Below are 14861 nucleotides of genomic sequence, written 5' to 3'. Positions count from 1 at the left end.
GTGCTGCTGGTTTTGAAGGTCAGTGTGCATTGAAAGCTGTGCTTCTGGGAACAAAACCAAATTGGAATGTCTTTGTTTCCATTCATGCAGATATCTTGCAGTGCTTTTCCTGCCTGGCTCTGGCGTCCTTCACAAAAAACAGTAGCGAGGCACTTCCGTGCGCCGAAGCCGTTTCAAACCTGTGACAGACCCCTTTTCAGTAGATGCCAATGGCTGTTCTGCGTGTCAGAAAAAGTTACAATTTTAGCGTGGGGATGTGTAGTTTACAGTTTCAAGGAATTCTAAAACCTCATGTGGCTTTGTGAAGCCCCTGGAGTGGAAAGTAGTTTGCTGTACCAGACCAACAGGAGCTTTCAAAATCTCCGTTTGGGTTGGTCACTTTATAAACATAGCAGAAGTTATCTCCATGTCCTCTCTGAGAGGGGGGATTTGAGAGGATTCGTGGGGTCATGGCTATCAGCACATGAAAGGGAAGATGACACTTCCCTTGTGAATAGGAGCACCGAAGTAGGATGGAGGGCATGTTAGCTCTGCTCTACTGGCAGTCCTCTCCGTGGCTGTGCCTGCCGTGTGGCATCAGGGCAAACGGAGGGATGAGCTTCTACCCCCTTCAGCACAGGGGACACAAAAGTGGTCAGTAGTGGTATTAATCCTTCCACGTGTCCCATTGTATCGGTGCAGGAGAACCTTGGAAGGAGGGTCCTTGTAACAAGGTGATTAAATCAGCCAAGCTTTCGCTAATTCTGCTCCAGAAAAGCTCTCCGGTGTGTGTTATCACCCATGCCAAGCCTTAGTAATTCAAACAGAGCCCTCCAAAAGTGCTTACCTTTGTACTGCTCTGGTGACCCTGAAGTGCCCTAGGCCACTTCAGGTCTCTAACCTGTCAAGATGTGGATATCTGAGTCCTTCTCTAAAACTGAAAGACTAAAAAGAAATGCAGGGCCCTGCATGGTGAAAATGATACTAGCATTTGCAGCGCTTATTTCCATTCCCAAAAGAGAATAAAATCACTAATGTGTGTGAAAGTAGGCTGTATTTCATTAAAAGCCAGTTTTAGGTACATCCAGCAGCATAAAAATAGGAAAACTGAATTGCACGCTCAACATGTGGTTTATATTTTACAAAATCAGTGTTATTTACGCTATCTGAAGTGTTGCATAAACACTAATCTTAACAAGCATATGGAGGAGGAACTTAGCTTTTTCCTGCTCAGCTGAGCGTTCCACACCTATTCATAAATGCTGAATAGCTGCATTACCGCTTAAAATACTTCTCAAAAATGGAGCCAGATCTTTAACTGGGATAAATCAGTGAAGTATCCTGCCTTCAAGGAAGCTGTAAATCATTTTAACGAACTGAGAATCTCTTTCCCCTCTCAGTTGCCTGGTTTTCCTCGGGTATCTTCATGGATGTTATCCTATTTGATTCTCTCTTGGTATACCAAAGAGTTCTTAAGAAGAGAGTTGGTATGCCAAAGTTTCTTAAGAAAAATGTGTGTGAGGGGGCATTTGCACTTGAATTTAGGAAGAAGACTTGAGCAAGCAGTTAAAGCTGGACGTCCTGTGTCTAGGACAAACTGCAAAGCACTTTGTTGTTAGGGGAATGGAGTTTTCTAGCTGACTTCAAAGGTGTTGTCTCGTCCCAGCTGCCAGTTCAATGGTGTTTGTATGGGCTCTGTGAATTGGGACTCAAGCAAAAGAAATTAAGGAAAATGATGAAGAAAACTTATTTATTTGTTAGGACTGAGATATTCAAAGCAGTTTTAACAAGAAGCAACTTAATCTTGTTAAAGTAGGACTGTAGTGGCAGATAATTTGAGCCTGACCAGGCTAATTGTGACCGGTAGTTTAGAAAAACGCTTTTCTTATTTTTAATGATTGAGTAAATGTTCTAAATTGCATAAATAAAGATAAGAGACCACTATACTTACCTTATTTTTCCTACTTCAAATTCTAGGCATTGTTTGCATATGAAGATCGGTGAGCGACTCAGGCAATGCAATAGAGATTTGACATTCTTGCTGTTGAATGGCCTGAGGTAATCCTGTGGATAAGTCGTGTATCCTGGCAGCAGGTCTGTGTGTTCAGCTGCTCTCCAGCTGTGCAGGTCTACAGTGGCTCTAGAGATGCCAGGTGTGTGGAGCGCCTTTTCTGCCCAGTGATTTCAAGACTTCCATAGTCTTGCTCAATAAGCTTTGAAGTTTGAGCTGTCTTTGAGAGAGCTTGAGCTGTGTTTGAGTTCACCTGACACAAGATGATCCATCGCCTCTGAGCCTCCATATTCAGCTTGCGTCCAGGTCTGAGCTGTCCCTGTGGCCCAGGGGGTAGACACAGTGCCTCTTGGTCTGAACCATTTTGGTTCTGCCACCAAGTGGATGTGACACAGCTGTAGCTGGGAGCAGCTGCTTTGCATGTAGAGATCTGACTGCAGGTGCTGGTGAGAGATGCCAACAAAAAGCCACAAAATGGGTTTGTATTCATAAATGAAGCCTACGCAGTCATTGTCATTGTTGGATTGACTTCTTGTTGACCCTACCCAAGTTCTGCTGGGACACTGGTGTTGGGTGGGGTTGGCTGGGTGGGTGGGTGCTCCATGCAACCCATATTACAGCAATGCCAACCTCTGGGTTTCTGTTCTCAGGAATATGAAACTCAAAACCAGGCCCTCTGTGCCAGACCAATAAAACCGTGTCCTCCCTAGGTGTGTCCTACAAGGAAGGAAGTCTCTCCAGGTCTCATATCTCAAGATATATAAAGCAAACAAGGGCAGAATGAGTGAATGTGGGTGGGTCTGGGGTATGTAAGGACACCTGCAGTGGGAAGCTGGGCTTTGGTGCGGGTGTGGTGCTCTGGGTTTCATGGTGAAAGTTTCATCCAGCTCCGCACGCCAGTCCCTTGCCTCCTGACGTCCTCCTGCCTGTATGCACCCAAACCAGTGGAATTCTCATTTACTCATTGTTTTAATTTTGGTCTTTTATTTAATAATGAAACTTAATGATGGTGCTATAATACTGCACTGTTATATGTGGCAGAGAATGTACTTTTTTACTGCAGTGGGAAAAAAAAGCAAATTAGTAGCCTTGGTGGTATGTGTGAACAAGGAACTGGCATGTCAAAAAAATCAGCTATTTTCATTGCTGTTTCCCATAAGATGGGCAATACAGGAAACAGCTTTAAGTTCAATTCAATTTTCAGTTCTCTTCTATAGCTATTAATATTAGAACTAAGCTTGTGTTTTCCCCTGCTCCCCCCCTTTCTGACTGACCCCTGTCACCCTACGAGTGTGAACGGCCACGCTGTGTTTCACAGCAGGCACCCAGGGATTCCTGCACTGCCGAGGGGCTGTTTCACCCCGCCACACCTTTCCCTGCTCTGGAAGGTCTCAGAGGAGTTGGAAAGAGATGGTGAATGCTGCGGGTCTGTTTTTCCTTTATGAAACCTGTGTGTATGTAGTGGTTTAATCCCGTCATCAATCGCTATCCATCCTACGTTGTGAGCAGATGGTTTCTGTAGATCTGCATTTGATATTTCTGTAGTCTCAGCATTATGTGGATGCTTTATTCAGTAATCTTCCAGCATAAGTGACAAAGCAGCTTTGGAAAAGCTGATACACAAATTAACAGCAGCTGAGCTGATACCATCACCTGAAGTCACGCTTTGTTTTAGCAAAGTGTAATTTGCCAGCATATCGCTCTGTTAGCCGAGGTCTTAAATTCCTCGCTGTGCTCAGCTGTAACTGTGAGTGAGTGGTCACAAGGGAGTTGCTCAGAGAAAAAACAATAAATATATACAGAAAAGTTCTAAAAGTGGGTCCAGGAAAGGTCAGCATCATGGTTTGCTGAAGCAGATGAAGCTGAAGTTGTAATGCAGTGAGAAGATCTTTAAAGGGTGGGGAGAGGGATACAACTGTAAATGGGTCTTCAAGTACTGAGAAGGAGGTATTGGTCGTGTACAACAAAAGCACGTAGGAGCATATGCACGCTGCTTTCAGTATAAGAAAACTTTATGCGAGGGCAGATTTTTTGCATCTCTGGTACAAACAATACGGAGATGAATACAGCTGTCTATGCCAAGTGTTTTGTTACAAAAGCCCCATACTGCATCATTAGCTTAATCACTCCAAACTCCCCAAAGCAGCTGGGAATGCCCAAGTACCTTCTTGCTTGAGGTTTTTGGTTGTGATGAAGTTGCATTTCAAAGCTCTTCTCTGGATGAGCAAAAATGAGAAACACTTTATATTTTGCTTCCTAGGAGAGCTGAGGCTGCAGGGACTTCTCAATACAAGGTTGAGAATCGCGACGCTTGTGGAAGCACAGAGTCAGTGAAACTGGTCTGACCCTGTGCACAAGAGAGACCCATCAGGAGTTGTTTCGAGTTGGCTTGCTCAAAGTGTGCTCTGGAGAGTCCCCCACCACCAATTGCTTAACTTCCTTCAAGTTAAAAATTTGCTCTATATTTATTTGCTAATGTACCTTTTGCTGTGAGGCATGAAGACAGTGATCTGGCAGAGCCAACTACAGCAGTTTCCCAGAACACAGCCCTTAAAAACAGATTTTCCTTTGAAGTCAGAAGGTGTTTACTTCACCGAGGGCAGTGCTTGTTCATTTGTCAAACAGTAACAAAAAACTTAACAAGCATCAGGAAAAGTAACTGGGAAATGGCATATTCAATGAGAATGGGAAGAGCTGTGAAATAAGTTTCAGGAAATTTTATGTATATTTAAAAAAAACAAACAAAAAAGAAAAACAACCCCATCTTATCAGCCATATATCTAACGGGCAAAGTACTTCACATACAGCTTCATAGCTTGGCACTCTGAGTCCCAGTTGGCAGTCATGAGGGTCCTAAGTCAGTGTGGTTTTGCTGCAGTATTAATATTTTAAAGGCCTTTTACTGGACCAAATACGCAGGCACGCATCAGAAATTGTGTAGTGCTACAGAAGCTGTTTCCATTTGCAAACCTGAATAAGCCCTTGCCTGGTGCAGAAACTGGAGCAATTCCCCTTGTGTTATTGATGTGAGGACCCACCGCTCCACGAGGAGACTGCAAGAAGCGGTTTTGTGCCAGTGTGCTGGGTTGCTTCTCACTGAACCAGATTTATGACATTCAGTGTAATTTAAGAAGTCTGTTCTTGTACCGTTGGGACTCTGCTGGCTTTTATTGCTGTACGATATAGAGCGAGATATATACACACACATACGCTTGCACAAGGGGAACAAGCAAAAAGCTGCACAGTGCAGCAGTAGTGTTTTAAGCAAGAATGGCAGTGAGGGGCATTCCTGCCTCTGGGTATAACTTTTGGGGGTCTGAAGGGCTTTGCTATCGTATGTGCTTCCTGCAGCTCAAGTTTTCCTACAATAGTGCAATATGTGGCCAAATTGCACTTCTGTATTATACTTGTGATACTTCTTATTCTGGTGCATATTTATATCTTAATTTTGAAGTCTCGTAAAGGTCATTAATCTGTCTTGGTAACGGATAAGTGCCTAGCTGCTACATTCAGGCTCACAAGCTGGAGGGCTGTCATGGACTGAGATGCTCTGTATTTTATGGCAGTGTGTTGTCAATGCATAAGAATTTCTATTCTTGCCATGTGTAGCCTCCCTTTCTTGTCTTTTGGGATAGGATGGAAGTCTCCAGGTGCTTTTCTCGTACACGTATTCAGTATTTCATTATGAGGATGGAGCACAGGTTGGAATTTGGGTACTGGAAATGTATGCACGTGCTTAAAATGTGAGCAGGTATAATCAGTGGGAATTTTCACACTAAAGATGTGTGAAAAACTAAAAGATGTGCTAATGAAAATGAGTTTCATTCCCCTACTATTTAACGAATTTTGCCTGCCTTAATTGAGTTCCCAGCATCAGTGTTTCCAGTCCTTTCAGGTTCTCCTATGTTGGCTGGTGCTTTCACTGCCACTTTGAAGATGGTTTGTCTGTTAGTTTTGTAGTATTTGAAGTAATTAAAGTTGCTAGTGTAGTCTAAAACTACCTTTCTAATGTCTGTTAACACAGCTGTTTCTCAGTTTCTCTCTCAAGATTGTTCATTTGATGCTTTTTGATATCTAGCTGAAGAAAAGCATGCCAAAGCAATGGAGTAGATATATCGAATGGATTAAAACCACAGCCTCCACACACACACAACCAGAAGTAGATACTTCCCACAGAGAAAAATAGTATTTTAAAATATATTTTTAAAGGAAAACAGCCTCTGGTATGTATTACAAAAAGTTTCACAGTTGCAACTTTCTCATTGCAAAGCTAAGGAATCAAATATTTAAAATGAAGGGTTACTTGGAATGTTTGAGAGCCTTGAAAAACCTGGAACCTGATGGTTTTCTCTTCTGAAGAAATTTAGCATCAGCTCAGAATGGCAGTTGTATTAGTTCGAGGAATTTGCCTATCCCTAGTTTATGAGTTCTAGTTCAAATACTGAAATGATTGCATCCCTGAATACCTTGATGTACAGCCAAGGGGTGGTGTTGCAATGGCAGATGAGCTGGACCATGGGAGGTGGGAAGGAATAACACACCATGGGTTCCTCTGCGTTCTCTTGTGGGCTGCTGCTTGAGAAGGGGGGTGCAGGTGGGAAGGCGCTGCCCCCCAGCCCCCCTGGCCCCTTCTCCCCGCTGCCTCTGGGGCAGCGGTCCCCACTGCGAGGGGGCTCTCAGGGCAGGGGTTTCCCCTCTTCCTTGCTACAAGTATATGGGAGATACACCCGTGTACAGGGTCAGGAGTCTCATGTTCCTGTCTATTTTTAATAAATTGGGAGAAAATTACGCCATTTTAGTATTCATCTCAGCCATTTAAATACGTGCACGTGGATCTGCCCCTCTTGCACTTTTTTTTTTTTTCCCCTAATTATAATTTTCTAACATACTTTCCTCCTGGAAGCCAAAGTTATTAATGCTTATCCTCCCAGGACTCAATGCCTCTGTTCATCTCTGAGTCACTTTTCCAATTACAAATTAATTTATCCAGTATTGCTCCTTCCTGCTATGAGCAGTAACGAGAAACACACCAGTCTTGGACTGAAATTTGCTGAAGGGAGGAAGTAACATGTCCATGGTGTATCTTTGGGGTACGACTTTGTGAGAGGTATATTTATTGAAACATGCTGGATGTTTGGGAAGGCAATTGGGGGAAGTGCAATGACTGATTTACCCCAAGGAGCTTTGCAGTGTGGAAGTGGGACAAACCCCCAGGGTGCGGGGGAACTCCCCAGGGGTTTGGTGCCTGTGTGTCTTCTCCCCCTTGCCTTCCCTCCTGACTCCTGGGATGCCAGGTTTCAAATTGGCCTCAGCTTTCTCTCTGCAAGCACTTCGTTAACCTATTTGGGAGAAGATACAGATTGCTGAAGGCATCTAGTGCTCTGATTTACAGATCAACCACAAACTTGCAAAAGAAATGGCTTGTTATCTGGGTAGCTGGAGATTGCTCTTTCCTGGTTATGAAAAATGCAAATACTTACCTATTTATGTTATTCAACATAGAAAATGCTGCTAAAAATGTTCTTAAAAGATATTGGTGAAAAAAAATGAAGGCTAAAAAGCTTTAGTTGTTTTCACCATGATGAAATCTGCAGCGTCTGTAGCCCAAACCTTGGACTGACTGGCATGAATACCTGTTGGAGCAATGGAGGTGGTTGTCCTGAAGAAGCTTGCAGGGAAATCATATGCCTGAAACATGGGGAAATGGCATTTGCTTTGGGGTTGTCTGCCAATGCAGAGAAATCTCATGAGTCAGTAAGTCAGTATCTGAAGGGCATCAGCACATGAACCTGCTGTGCAGTTGGGCTTATCAGTGAAAAGACATAAGCTAAAATGCCTTGGGGGTCACTTGAACTGCAGCGAGGATGATCCCATAGTGTGGTTGCACATCGCCCAAAGACAGAACTGACGTCTGACCTAGGGAGGGGAGCTGCTCATTAAAAGCTGAGTGTTTAGGAAGCTGTAGTGTTGCTTGCCTGGATCTCAGTTACTCTGTAAATAAACCTCTGCCTTGACAGATGGGTCAGACCTGAACTCCTAATTGAGTGGTTTAGGTCCCTTCATCTGGTTGCACCCATTCAAGAGAAGCACAGCCTTGCAGAGTGTGTTAGTTTCTGTAACTGCTTCACTCTTCTGATCTGTTCCAGCAGGTCTAGATGCATTTCTTCTATCCCCCATGTCTTAATTACTGCATTCTTATCTGGCAGTGAATTCGGAGAAGTACAACTAAAATAAACATCCCCTCTCTTTTCTTGGAAATGCAGATCCCTGTTTGTCAGACATGTCTACGACCTTCCAGGTTAATGAGCAACTTTCTGATGCAGCATGGGGGTAAACCTCTCCTCTAGTTTGGTATCAGATGGAAAGTTCAGTAGATAAGGGCATTTCCCGCTGAGAGGGGTTCGGAAATTTGTACAGTGATGAACAGCCTCGATACAGATGTCTGCATCAGGCAGGTGTGTGCGGCACAGTACCGTGGTGCAGGGTCTTGGCCAGCGATGGAGTGAGGGGCAAGTGCCCCTCTCCAGGAGCAGTGAATCGTTGATGTTGCTGAGCTGGTTCGTGACACCAAACCAGGAGCCAGTGCTCCTGGTTTCATTAGCAGTTACAGACTCAGCGACAGATATTTTGGCACTGAAAAGCCTGTCTTATAAATCTTATTGATTTACTAGTGTGTCGGGGGTTTTTTTAATGGAAAGTCCTTTTTTTTAGGCAATCCATTTAGGTAAATGTTGATCTATTTAGGCAAAAGACCTGGATAATTTTATTCCGGGCCTTTTTATTCCCTTTTGCTTCAGGGAGAACAGCAATGCCTGGTAAACAGGAATTAAGAAGAAACTTCCTATAGGCATGTCTTATGTGGTGATGGCTCACTATAGGGTTTCTCCTGCCTTTTTCTGGAGTTGTTAGAGAAGTCTGCCTCCAGACAAAAACAGTGTTACTGAATGCCTTGCTGCTCTTGAGGAACGTGGCAAGTCAAGTGCAGGGCTTTTAATACTGTACCTAAGACCAAATCTGAGCACATTTGGTGGAGAAGTCCAACTCCACTCAGAATGAGTGGGGTCTCTCTGGAAACCAGGCAAGTGTGGGGCAGTCTGGTAGGCATCTTCCTTTCATGTTCAAAGCCTAAACCCAATAGTAAGTTTTAGGATAAGCCTTAATAAACAAATCCTTCCTATTTTCTGCTTCACTAAGTGTCGATCAGATGAGGTGATATTTGCCATTAAGATGTTATGTAGTAGATTAACCTTATGGGTTTATTCTGGTATTTATAACTGAATGTGTTCCCGTGTTTGGATTAAACAGGTTTTATCTGAGTTTACTGCAGTTGACTCTGGCAAGTAGAGTGGCTTTGCCTTGTAATTGCTTAACACCGCAGTTCCTCTTATTTTTAGAGCGTGGTTCTTAACGGGTTGAAGGAAAGCAACAGCTTTTGTTATAGCAGTTAATCAAACGCTTGTTAAAATCCAGGGAGCCTCTTTAGTAGCAGTAGAGCGCTACTTCAGTTGTTCCTGAGATGATTGTTAACAAAGGTAGTGGAAATGGAGTCCTTCAGCAGACATCACTGTATTGTCACCAAGCTCCAAATAAGTGTTGATGAAATTTAACCTGCCTGACACTTTTTTTTCAGTGCTTTTGTTGGTAGTCCATAGACAGTTGCCTACAGCCACCATTAGTTTTCCCTCAAGCACAGCTTATTTTGAGGTGTGACAAACAGCTAAGCCCTTGTTCTCAAAGGAGAAATGCTGCAAGATTTTTTTTTTCCCCTTCCTACTTTTGAGCCTGGGATAGGTTTTCATGGGTGTCTGAAATCCTGCTGTAAGAGTCTGCAGCAGTTTAAAGTTTAATAAAGCTGCTTCCTAACTGCCTCCTGGGGTGTTTGGACACAGCTTTAACAGCAGCCCAAAAGAATTAAATAGTACTGGGGATGATTTTACCAGCTCGTGAACAAATGGGCTTATATAGTAAGTTATAAAAGCTTCTTATAAGACATGATCATCCTATTGGGAGGAATAACTCAAACCTCAATTTTGAAAAAACTAAAACTCTCATCTTTATTTATACTAAAAATAAACCTGTTGTTACAAGACATTTTCTACTTTTGGATTGAAAGGAACATTTTTGTTAGTTACCAAATTTATAAGTGAGCTAACTTGGCTTTTTCTTTTCTGTTTTGCTCTACCTCATTTGTATTTCAGTTGTAAGATAGCCCTTTGAAGATTAAAATCATGACTGATGTTGGAGGTTTTTGCAATGGAAGACTCCGATGTGACTAGAGAGTACCCATTATTCCCTGTATCATGCACAAAGGGGTCACTTGGACCTCGACACATCATGTCTGCAACGGAGTTTGGCATCTTATTTTATCCCAAGCACAGTGCGGTTGGTGTCTGTGCTATGGCAGGCGCTGCCAGGGGTGGAGACCCTCAGCTGACAGAAGGGCTCTGCAGGGAGCGGCTGTGGAGAGGTTATTATAGGTCTTACCATGGAAAAAGATTGTGAAACTTTCTGATGAGATATCTGAGATCTCCGTGTCTTTCATGCTAATTTTAAACTTTAAGATGTTTCTCATGGACTATTTATAGACTGGTTGGCTCATCAAAGGCCCAGAGGGACTTCTTCTGTAGAGCAGGCCTGAGAACTTCACCCGGGAACACTGGCCAGGAGCCCAAGTCTTTAATTTTTTATACTCAAAAGTAAGCTCACTAAACAGGCTGGATCCTGCACAGACTTAATGCAGCTTCTTAACTCAGACTGACCATACGGATGCTGAGGGAACTACTCAAAAGCCTTCAAGTGAAGCTATGTATGTGCGTGGGACTGGGGTCAGAGATACCAAAAACCTCCAGTACCCCAAAATATGTACCTTTTTAAATCTAGGCTACTGGGTTATTTCCCGAGTGAAGATCATCTCCATCTGGCATGCTTCTAAAAAGTTAGGAAGAGGCCACATACATCCTCACAGACCAAAACCAACTTATTTTGGAGAAGTCAGTTTTCATACTTGATTTACTTGGTACACAGTTGTTTCCTCCCTGGTTTCTGTTATGCTGAAAATCTTGCAGCATGGCTGGATCTGAGGTTTTGGAGCTTAAGGGTGAGAGTTAAATCCCTTTTCTGCTTGGTAGCGCACATGCAGAGGTTTCATACTGGAAGCAAACACCTCTGTGTGGTGAATAAAAATCGATGGGCAGAAATAAATATAAAGAAACAGACAGTCCTCTCTATAAGGTCATTATAGAAGGCATTATGCAGGAATGCCTCAAGTTACCGACTGTATTTGGGTTATGTAGATGTGCAAGATAGGATCTTTTTCCTCTGTGTAGGAGTCACTCCAGTTTGATGTGAATGAACTACCAAACCCAGGCAGCTCCCCAAAGCAAAGGCAGGTAATTGGTCATATAATGCTCGTATAAATCTATTTCCAGTTCTTATAATGAAATGAGATTGTGTGTACTTTGACTTTAATCCTCTTCTATCTTTTATTTTACATCTTTCTTGTAATAGATACTGAAATTCTTGCCCCGTTGTTCATCCAGTTTGGGCTGTGTAACTGCGTCAGCTGATAATTTAGAGCAAGTGAAGTAGGACCCTCTGTATTCATTCCTCCTGTGTCTCCTTTGAAAGGATGTTTTTCTTCTTGGATCACAGCGACTGCTGCTAGAACTGTTTGTGGCTGGCACTTAGTGCATTTTTACTACATTTAGATCATAAGTGTGAAACTTGAATGAACCCTCATCAGTGAAGCTTTTTTCAACGTCTTTGCCTTCAAAAGCACTCCAGGCTTCTAAATCTTGTACCTGGGAGTTATTTTGCAAGGGTTCATTAGGCGTGAGCAGTAGGCTTCGTTTTATTTGATGAAAACATGGTTATCATGTGTAATGCTGGCTGCTGTGGGACTGAAAGCAATGAGAAGTCTCATCTTTTAGCACAATAAAATGTGACGTGGCAAACGTGCTGCCGTTAGGATGTAGCAACAGGCATCCTTTGTGCTTGTTAAGATCTTTAGCTTCATTTTCATCTCTGATTATAGCTGTGGCTTAGGGTACTGTAGGCGTGCAGCTGGGTCACGCTGTCTTGTACAGAAGCCATCAACAAATTTGTGGTGGTGCCTCATAGAGGCTTTTGAGGTCTGGAGCATCTCTAGTGGCTGGGGGAGGCCAGCCCTGTGGCAGGGGCTCTCTTCCCACCCATGTGCCGATGTCGGTGTGTCTCTGGTGCGGTACACAGTACCCGAGCCGGTGCAGAGCTGTGGGGGCGAGCGCTTCCCCCACCCAGCCCAGCCCTCTCTGCTGGCAGCAGTCCCCCTTCCAGGCACTTTGTTGGCGCTGCCCTGCAGCTTCTGTTGAATAACAAAACCAAATAAATACAGTGGTGTTCACCTCATGGGAGGCATGGGAAAGAGGTGGCAAGAGCAGAGATCTGTGGTGGATACATGCCCTTCGACGGCCCTTGACATATCTGGAGCTGGGGTGCATTTTGCAGTGGATGCTCAGGGCCAGATCCAGGCATTAGCAGGGCAGGGACTGACTCTGTTGACAATCCAGTGTTTGCTCTTTGGAGGACTTTTGGCTACGTGAGGATATTCAGGAAAGTTGATCAGAATTAACTTTTTAAGAGTGGATTGTTTAACTTGCATTAAACGCTCACGTGGACTTGGATTTCAAATAGTCTCACTTTACTGTAATTTACTTCGGCTTAATTATATCTTAAAGTGGAGTAAAGACCACTTACTCAGAATTAAAGCAGCTTAATGAAGATTAACCAATTCACTTTAAATCCATACCTCTTAGTCGACTCAGACTGATTTCCCTCTGAGCAGGCATGTCCAGGGCCCCTGTAACGTGGCACTTCTCTCCCAAGCAGAAGCAGCTTTTAAGTGAAGGACTTTGATGGCCTAAAACTGCCTCATCTTTACTTTTTTCCCTGCTGGAAATAGCCTTTCTCCCTGCTGAGGAGCATACTTCGTACATTAACATTAAAACCACCACTGTAATTAAAAACTATCTACAAGACACTCTCTGCTTCACTTATAATTGGAAAATCCTGTGGAAAGACCTGGAGAAGCTCTCGGTCTCTATCATCTCAGTGACAAATTTCACCGGCAGCCTTAATGCTGTTGCTAATGTGTTCCTTTTATGTTTAAATCACAACTGACAACTTACACTTTATGCAAGAGTCAGGGGGTTCACACTTACCTGTGCGTTGCTGTCTAGCCTTCTGGCAAAGTGCATAAAACTAGTAATGTATTTTAAAGTAAAATTACATGTAAACACTGTGGATAGAGCAAGAGCATTTGATGCTGCCTCCTCTCTACTTCTATGAAAAGATGATAAAACGTCTTCTGCAAGGAAACTTAGGGCAGAAAAAAGATCTGTGCAAAAGTCAGCCATGGACTGCAAGTCTGACTAGCCCTGACAGCAGTACTTGCTGGTGTTCAGTAGTCTTGAAAACAAGGCTCTGCTTTCACATCATGAAAAGAAAAGGGGCCACCTGGTATGTTCTCCCTGCTCCAGTTGCCAAAACAGCACAAAAATGCTGCAGAACCCTTTATGGGCTGGTTAAGTTGCTGGTGTTGTTCTGCTGTAATTTGTCCATTTGCTATCGAATTTGCTTATAGTTTGATAGGAAAAAAGCAATAAACTTAGAAACATTTTCTGGGGGCTGGGTGTTATTTCAGTTGCCAGCTGTATGACCAAAGAGCGCTGCTTTTTTTGGGTGATGTTCTCTAAGGTCTGTAGGAGAAAATAGCCATCTATCCCATGTAGAAGACAAATAAAATCAGTCACTATAGCAACTGAAGTAAATGTTAATCACACTAAATACAGTTCTCCCTTGGCACTGTGCTATGTAAAAATAACTTGTATGTCAGCTCTCTACCTTTCTGGGTGCTGTCCTGTCTGATTCCTGCACTGACCAAAACTGGCCTGCTGCTTATTGCCGTAAACTCTGCAGAATAAATCAAGAGTGAGTGCTGGCTGTCCCCTCTCGCATGCGACCAGTAAAACTAAATTTCCTTGGGAGTTACCTCCCTGCATCTCCTGCAGGTCTTCATCCTTCTCCCAAAGGACTTCTGCTTGTTCTGCTTCTAACATGGGACCTAGGTCTTTTAAAGCTAAGCTGCTATTTATGTTTAATTCAAGGTGAGGGAGAGGGTGACTGAGAACTGATTTGCCTAAAATTAAGTTTCAGACTATGGACCTGAAGCAAGCCCTCTTATAGTCGGCGAGAAAATTCCCATTGACTGAAGAGGCTTTAGCTCAGGCACCATGTTTCTTCCTGACATGGGGCCAACACTCAATCCAGGTATTAAAGGAGAGAGTATTTAAAAGCTCTTTCTTTAGTAAGTACAACGTGGTTTATGCCACTGGTGGGTGACATCCAATGTGTCCCATGGGTCAATGCAGGCCTCATTTGTGTGCATGCTGCGAGCGTGGTGTTTATGCTGTAGATATGTCCTGTAATCATCCTTTGTTATTCTCACCTGATGCTAAGAAGGGAGATCCCTAAAGAAAATGGGGCCACTTGGAGTCATTTGATGTTCATTTCCTCTTGTATCAGTTTAGCTTGGCCCTAAACTTGATTGTTAGATTTACATCCAAATACTATGCAAAGTCTCTCTTGGGATGTCCTAGGGGTTTACTAGGAATTTGTTCTGCATGCAGTGAAATGCCTACTTTCAAAGCTACGTAGTGTTTCCATATCACAAAAAAGGATGCAAAATAATTCTAGGAGCAAATTTTCAGTCATTTAGCTATTTCTCAGATGTTGGAGGTGCTGAAGAGCAGACAAGAGAAGGCTGAATGCTTGACTGCTTGTGAAACACCCCACAATACTGCTTGTTACACTACTACGATGCTTAGTTTTGAAA

The 14861-nt window shown here is 43.3% G+C and overlaps 1 protein-coding gene across 1 annotated transcript in view; it reads left to right on the top strand.

Moving 5' to 3' along the window:
- The window catches only part of LOC104023675 (G protein-coupled receptor 35), a 76727-nt gene continuing 61866 nt past the window's right edge, over positions 1-14861 (top strand). The window contains exon 1 of the mRNA XM_087740728.1: positions 1-18. The gene's annotated coding sequence lies outside the window, so the exon portion shown is untranslated. The remainder of the gene's footprint in view (positions 19-14861) is intronic.

The sequence above is a fragment of the Nipponia nippon genome, unplaced genomic scaffold, assembly GCF_047370975.1.
Source record: "Nipponia nippon isolate SJK-2023a ecotype South Korea unplaced genomic scaffold, ASM4737097v1 scaffold_7, whole genome shotgun sequence".
Lineage (NCBI taxonomy): Eukaryota > Metazoa > Chordata > Aves > Pelecaniformes > Threskiornithidae > Nipponia > Nipponia nippon.
This window is presented reverse-complemented; position numbering and strand designations above follow the sequence as displayed.